The sequence below is a fragment of the Protopterus annectens genome, chromosome 2.part0, assembly GCF_019279795.1.
Source record: "Protopterus annectens isolate FY-2018-M chromosome 2.part0, PAN1.0, whole genome shotgun sequence".
NCBI lineage: Eukaryota > Metazoa > Chordata > Ceratodontiformes > Protopteridae > Protopterus > Protopterus annectens.
Window position 1 is genome coordinate 2,193,339 of NC_056728.1, and position 7,554 is coordinate 2,200,892.

Sequence of the window (7,554 nt, forward strand, 5' to 3'; positions counted from 1 at the left end):
GATAGTAGTAGTTCATATACAAGAACACCTGAAATGCTGTGAGCTGCAGGTGAACAGCCACTACTGCCAAGCACATGGGGAGAACACTGTGAAGGATGTGGTAAGTTTGAAAGGCAAGTCTTTGAACTGCAAGTGACCAGCTCCCCGCTGAAAATGGCGAAGTTTTCTGGAGCACCTGTTTAATCTGATGTAAAAGAATGTGTCCCATAAGGTATAGAGCATACTCAATCATCCTAGCCCAGAAAGGTTGGATGGACCATGCCATGACTATCCATATCCATTATCTTTTAAAGTCTAGAGCAGTGAGTGGGTGGTGAAGACCTACATGCGGGGGTACGGAAGAGGAATGAGGAGAGAAGGTTGAGAAATTAGGGATTCATAGTGGAACCCTACAGAAGTGTGCAGAAAAAGATGACACAAACTTGCAAGAGTACTGAAACTCAGTTACAGGAAGGGACCAGTCTTCAGGAACCTCTCCATGGAGCTTAGACAGCTCAGACATGGGGCCTCGGTCTGCTGAAGACTCCCACATATAGGGAAGAAAAAGTACAGCTCAAGAAATTGAGCAAATATTTGTTATATGGGGAAGAGGGGGAAATAAGCCAGTCAGCCACCAACCCATTCTGAACTAATGATCACCCCTACCAGCTTCATTAAATTAGAAGTTATGTACCTACCATAACGTTCCATGTTAGTTGGGGTTCTCTCGCCTCTTCTGCTGCTTGATGGGAACTGAGCCGGGGGCATCCTCGGCCCGACTGCACTTGCTTTATGTCGAGAACTCCTTACCAGCCCCGGAGGCAACCCTAAGTATCCCATGGATGCAAGGCGGTGAATCTACCCCTCAGATCTCAGCCTTGCTTCGGCAGCTAACTGACCCCTGGCTAAAGACTATTCCTCAATACAATTAGGAACCATGGTTCCAAAAAGAAGTCCTCATAACAATGCTCCAGAGGAAGCAATCTATTTAGGAACTCTCCTGGATCTGTCCACGGCAACAGGGAAGGAGGGGAGGGATCGCATAGAAGTTGGCGCAGAGAAGACAATGGCCACGTGGAACGCCATGGCAGGTGCCATAACCTCAAAATGTTAAGTTGTCAATCTCGCCTCATTCTGCATGATGGGATCACGCCTCAGCACCTGCACTCGGGTGGCTCAATGGAACAGACTTTGAGAAACGTGAACCAAAACTGGCCCCATTCTCTGGAGGCCAAACCAACTGCAGTAATGAGACACAAAGGCATGAGGCGTGGCTCAAGCAGCTGCTGCACAAATAGTAGTGTCACTGGGAAGCCCATCCTGAAAGGCTACAGAAGTGGATACAGACTCTCAATCGAATGTGTGTTTTGGCTCTAGAAGATAGTTGTTTGCATTCCCTAGAGAGTACACATAAGAAATGGTGGAAGTCAACCATCTGTAGATAAGGTCAACCTTTAGAAACTGAAAGTATTCATCTTGTTTTCTTCGTATAGGAGACAAAACAATTGGTCTGATTTTCTAATTTGTTTAGTCTCTATGTGCAGTAGTACCTGGAGCCACGATTTGAACAACCCCAAAAATGCAGTTTCTGTTCAGCTCTGGTCAGAATAGTTAGGAAAGAAAACCGTAGATCAATAGATTGTGGGTTAATATTGGTTTGAGATAATAAATCCTTGGGAAGAAAGTGAAGGGTTAGCCCTTGAGCTGTCAAAACTCTATCCTTAAGTGAAAACCTCAGATAAGGTGAAATCGTAATACAAGGGCCCGTTGAATTCTCAGAAACTCTTCTTGGAGAAGCAAATTGGAGCCAGTAGAAATATAGTTTTCCACGGGCTAATAACTTCCTGAAAGAACACGAGCAAGTAGACGGGTTCGAAAGGAGGTAGAATTAGGGATGCCAACATTAAGTTTAGATCCCATCAAGTGGAGGAGTGATGTTTCACAGGGGCAGCTCGAGAGAAAACTTCCCAAAAAGGCTTTGCATAACCCAGCGGAGACATGATGTTTATTGTCACAAGCGTGTCAATACGATATTCTTGGAAATAGTGGCCAGTTGTACTTTGACTGTAGATGACTAAGATCCAATGGTCGAAAACTCTCACAGTGAAATCCAAAACAGAATGTACAGGGAGCGGGTAAAAAAGCGATCAATATTTCATGGCGCTGTCTAATCGTAAAAACGCCGCCCACTGCTAGCACAAAACAGCTCCCAGGGACTCACTTTGAAGAAGACACTAAGCCGTCTCTGACTGAGTCAGAAATCAATAGCCTGGCATAGGAAGCGAAGTGGAGCAAACCAAGCAGTGAGGTTGAGAGAATGAATTACCCGGTACATGGACTCGACTGGTGGACTGGGAAAAGATCCGGAATCTGGGTCCAGATGCCAGGGCTGCAAAATGGAAGATGATGATGTAGAGATCGAAACCAAATTTTGTCGAGGCCAATATGGAGCAGCCGAGGGATCAATTTGGCTCCTCAAAACTGTGGCTTTCTTGAAATGACTTGTGGAATCACTGGTGCGAAAGGGAGGAAAGCATAAAGAAGTCCCCGAGGCCAATCCCAAAGTTAGAGCAGTCTCTGCTGGGTTGGTTTGGAAGAGGAAACAGGTGAAGTAATGCACCTGGGCACTTGCTGTTTTGAGGTGGGCAGCTTGAAAAGATCGCAATAGGGGGTGCTCACCAGAAAAATCTGGATCCACTACAGATTGATTGAGAGACCAACGTGGAGGCATCAGAATAGATCTGCTTAGTTTGTCCTACTAACAGGTTGGACTTGCCGGGAACAAAGTACTGGGTTACACAGAAACCGCCGAGAAGAGATCGCCTCATTGCCAAAGTTCGAGAGCTGACATAAGCGGAGGTAGGACCCAAGTTCCGCCCCTCGTTTGTTGATGTATTTAGCACCACTTGGACATGTTGTCCGCTCTGTATCGTAATAGTCTCCTCGTGGGGAAGAAAAGTCACGAGGGCTATAAACGTTAAAAGCACTGCTCTCATCTCCAGGACATTTACGTGCAGGTGGTATTCTAGTGGGTTTATTACGTCCCCGTGGACCATCCTGTGCCTGACAATGCCCCCCAATTCGACCAGAGAGGCATCCGCTGCGGTGACTGTGGGCACCGGAGGAGGGTGGAAACAAAGGGTCGTATCGCCTGATGAACAAGAGGGAAGATGTCCACCATCGTAGAGGAGCCCTGCAATGCACTGTGTTACCAAGATTTTCGTGGTCTCCGGCGGTGATCGCGGTAATGACTATCAAGGGTGAATAACATCCACTGCAGATGCAGATGTGGAAGGTAGCTGTAAAGCCAGTGGAAGAAGAACAATGGCTTGTTTACTAGCCTATGAAACTTTCAAGAGCAAACCTTGCTTTGATCTATGTTGCTTGTAACAGAAGTGCAATAAATTTCTGGTTGTCTAGAATCTTTGATCTGCTTAGCCTGGCTAATACATTGACGGTATGGAACTCTCCAAGCCTTATAAAGGTGATAGATTGGCACAGGCAGAGAGGATTTTTCAAATTTCTACTGGAAATTCCTTGGGCCCTTGCAGCTGTGTAGGGTGTAGTCCTCTTGGGACCTGTAAGAGAAGTTGATGCTTGGAGGTGGCGTGAGGAGGAGTTTGCCGTTCAAATAAGGAAACACTCTGGAATCCTCGACGCCTCAGGTGAGTTGCGACCACTGCCAAGCGCATTTGGTGAACACCTGGGGCTGGGCCAAGCTGCGCGCAGCGTTTGAATTGGTAAATGACTGGTTCCCCTGAGCCGAAGTTTTCTAGGAGAAACCTTCCTGAGCGCCTGTGAATCTTTATGTGATAGTACGTGATCTTTGAAGCTATTCCTAGAGCATTGGATCCAGTTGTCCTTGCCCAGAAAGGGCAGAATGGATTGCAGTGAAAGGTGATCTATCCGAATTCGCCTTTTTTGACAGATTTGTTGAATTGCCAGCTTTGTGTCTAGTATTGGTCTCCCCAATCTCCTCATTCTTTTGGGGATTCAAAAGAATCTTGAGTAGAAGCCAGATCCCATTTCTGGCCTGCCAAAGCACTGTCTGGATGCCGGTTTTTTTTCCAGGAGCTTTTGAAACTTCCTGTTCTTAAGCAAATCCCTTTGACCGGGTGGAGATGTCTGGAAGGGATTGTAGAGGTATCGGGAAACCTTTCAAGGGATTTTGTAACCCTTCGATATGGATCGACTGTACCTACTTCTCTGGGATAGGGGATTGCTTGTGTCATTGCACAGCGAGTTTTCTTCCCATCGACTGCCTGTAAGGGTGACAGTCGGGCAAATGTCACCAGAATGCCGAAAGGGCCTTCCCCAGGAAGAGACTCCCATGCTGTTCTGGTTCTGAGGACCCCCCGCTCCTAGGGCGGAAGGCTCATTATTGTTACCCCTCTGCCTCTGGGGGTAAACTGACCACGGTGTCCGTGTAGCTCTCGGGCTTCACGTGAATTAATATCTTCCCCTCTGACCCTTGGGATATGGTTTGTGAAGGAGTGGAAAACTGGACTCCACACTGTAGAAAGTTAGTTTCACCGGTCCGCGTTCACATTCGGTCAGCGGTATCCTTCACCCTGAGGTCCCAACAAAGTTTGTAACCGCCAAAGTGGGTGTTGGTGAAGGATGCCTCCTCAGTCGGGGCAGTGAACCACACAGCCGCATCTAGGCTTTACGCCTAAGAGCAACCTCTGTGCCTGCGGCCCTGTTTCAGCCCATCGGCCGACAAGATATGAGCCGCATGGATGAGTTAGCAGATATGGAATTCAGTGCGGATAGCAAGCTGTGAGGCCATCTTTCTCAAGCCCCTGCAGCAGAAGGGGCGATCCTGGATGAACTTCTCCCAGCCCTGGAGAATATCTCTGCTGAAGCTCTGGTGAAGTGACAAGGTAATTCAGCCGCAATCTATGACAGCAAAGGTCGCTGAAGAAAACATCCTTTCCATACCTGTCCATGGTCTCAGAATCCTGCTACGAGGAGGATGGACAGGGCACTGAAGGATCGGCCAGTTCCTCTTAGTGGCCACACTGCCGCCACCACCATAGCATCCAGTACAGAGACACCTTTGGACACAGAACTGCTTATCCGAAGGGGTCCGTGGATGAATCCTGGATGGTCTCCTGGGACAGGTTCTGGCGAATCTGCAGTTGCCGACGCGCCTTCCGAAACACCACCTGCAGGCTGAGTGGGTCACAGGCAGAGACACCCAGGAGGTGGAGGGTTGATCCAAAAAGCTCCAGGTATACCGGGACTCATCTCGGAGGGGTCACTGAGGTCAATTCTCTGTTTGAGGAGCCTGAAGGATGTCTGGAAAAGAGACATCCTCTGAGGGGGACCGGTGGAAACCCTCCGACTCATCTAAGTCGGGTATCAGGATGTAGTAGACTCAGGGGAGTCTGTGCGCCTTTCCACACGCCCTTCTCCTGTAGGGGTCTCCCCTGCAGTATCAGGAGAAACCTCGGAAGAGGAGGAAATTCCCCAGCGGGGAAACCCAGCGGCGAGGATCCCCTTGGCCTGAGAGAGCAAGAGGTTGGCAAGAGGCATCTGCAGGCACTGATGAGGGAGGAGCTAAAGGGATAAATCGCTGGACCAGGCCCAGAGGCCAGGACACTCATCACCTCAAAGGCTCTCCCGGGAGACCGAAACACACCCGCTTCTAAGAAACAGGGAATGGCCCCGGTTCAAGTTGAGAGAGAAGGCTCCGAGGCCGATGTCGGGCTATCGAAGCTTAATAAAGCCAAGCTTCCGAGAGGGAGAGCGGTCGGACAAGGGTCCGATGCCACCAGCCCCTTGGAGCCGATAGCGAAAACCCGACGCATCGGATTCCCTCTGGGCGAAGGTCTCTGCTGGAGGAGATCGAGTTGAACAGACCACGGAGCCGGGCGATGTATCGGGCCCGCATCGAAACAGTGTCGCTGTCCCAAGAAGCCAGCCCGCCTGAACTCTGGTGGAGTTCGGAGGAGGAATCTCAAGAATGGGGCTATAGTCAAGTCTGTTGAGACGGGCTATGGGAGCATTTGGGCCAGTGCCTGAGACTGGGATAACAGCCTGCTTACCACCCTCTCAAATCGTGGTCAGACAGCCTGGAAGCATCTCAAGATCGGCTCCCGATGGCTCATTCCGGCTAAAAAGAGGAGACCCCGAGCCGAAAGTGAATACTTGGGGTATCGGCGCGACTGGGACCCTTACGGGTCAGTTTATCCGAGCCAAGTCCCTTGGAATCTCTCAGATGGAGCCGAGGATATCTCGCTCGATGCTTGATAGCGGCCGGCTCCAGCCGGAGCCGACAAGGCCACAGAAGCTCACGCAGCACGGAGCCGGCCGGCACCGACCCCACTACTCTAACAACAGAAGAAGTATCGATTTCCAGCCGGAGCCGAGTTATGGCTCCGACGGAGCGCACCTGAGGAGGCTTTTGGACTACTGTAGCCTGAACCTTCTCGTGGCTTAAGAGGTTTTCCTGCCCTGACTTAGAGGAGAAACCTTCAGGCTGCAGTGCAAACCTCGGAGGATTAATTCTAGTTCTTCCTTTCCTGCAGGACTCTCTGGCTAAAGCATGACATACAACGACCAGGAGTCCTGTCAGGTAAAGGCTCACCACGCACACACACAAGAAGTGTAATCATCTGTCAGGGAGATTTCTTCTGGACAGCACTGGTCATTACTCTGAAGCCTGAGACCTCGCCTCTCTAGATGAACCCAAAAGGGATAGACACAAATAGTCCCCACTTTCACACAACAATCTGAATCCCCATTCACAGACAATTGCTGCGGAAGGAATAACTTGGGGAACTAGGAATCTCACTAAAAACTGTTAAATTGAAAACTATTATAAAAGCTTAAAAAAGGAAGGAATAGGGGTGGGCTGTAACTAGCAGCAGCTAATCAACACCAGCGAAAATAAACCCCTAACTGAACTTTTCTTTTTAACAAGAAAAAACTTACCTCGAAGTTGGCAAGGAGACTCTTTCGCTGTTGCAAACGAGATCTGAGGTAGTTCCGCCATCATGGACAGAAGGTTCTCGGCTGGCAAAAGGAGTTCTCGAGCCAGCAGTAAATGAAGTCGGAGCCGAGGATCGGCTCCGCAAACCATCTGGCAAGAATACAAGATTGACAACAACATGACATTGAATTCTTTAAAAACACTTGGGAATTTTACAATAAGTAGATTGTGAAAGAAAAAACTTACAAACTGTACCCAGTGTCCCAGTGAAACGTGCTCAAAACCGTTGCACCAAACTTGGCAAATACTCTGATGATTATGCATAGAGCTGTACCTATTTCAGAAAATTGGGAAGATTCTCGTGATCGACTGATGCCAGTGCTTAATAAATTTTATGGATGGAAACATCTAAGATGGTACCGATTCACATTCGCTCAAGGGTGGGATGCCGGTCCAGTACAACTTTTGGAAGCCGGCAGAATACTAGCTAAGACTCTGGTCCCCGTTCAAAAACTCTACTCCAAGATGAACCCTCTGCACCGGAAACATTCGCTGGACGTCCCTTTTTATCGTTTCAACCTACAGGCTTAAATGGCTTGCGGATTGAGACACCTGCTATTCACTCTAGGAGGCTCATT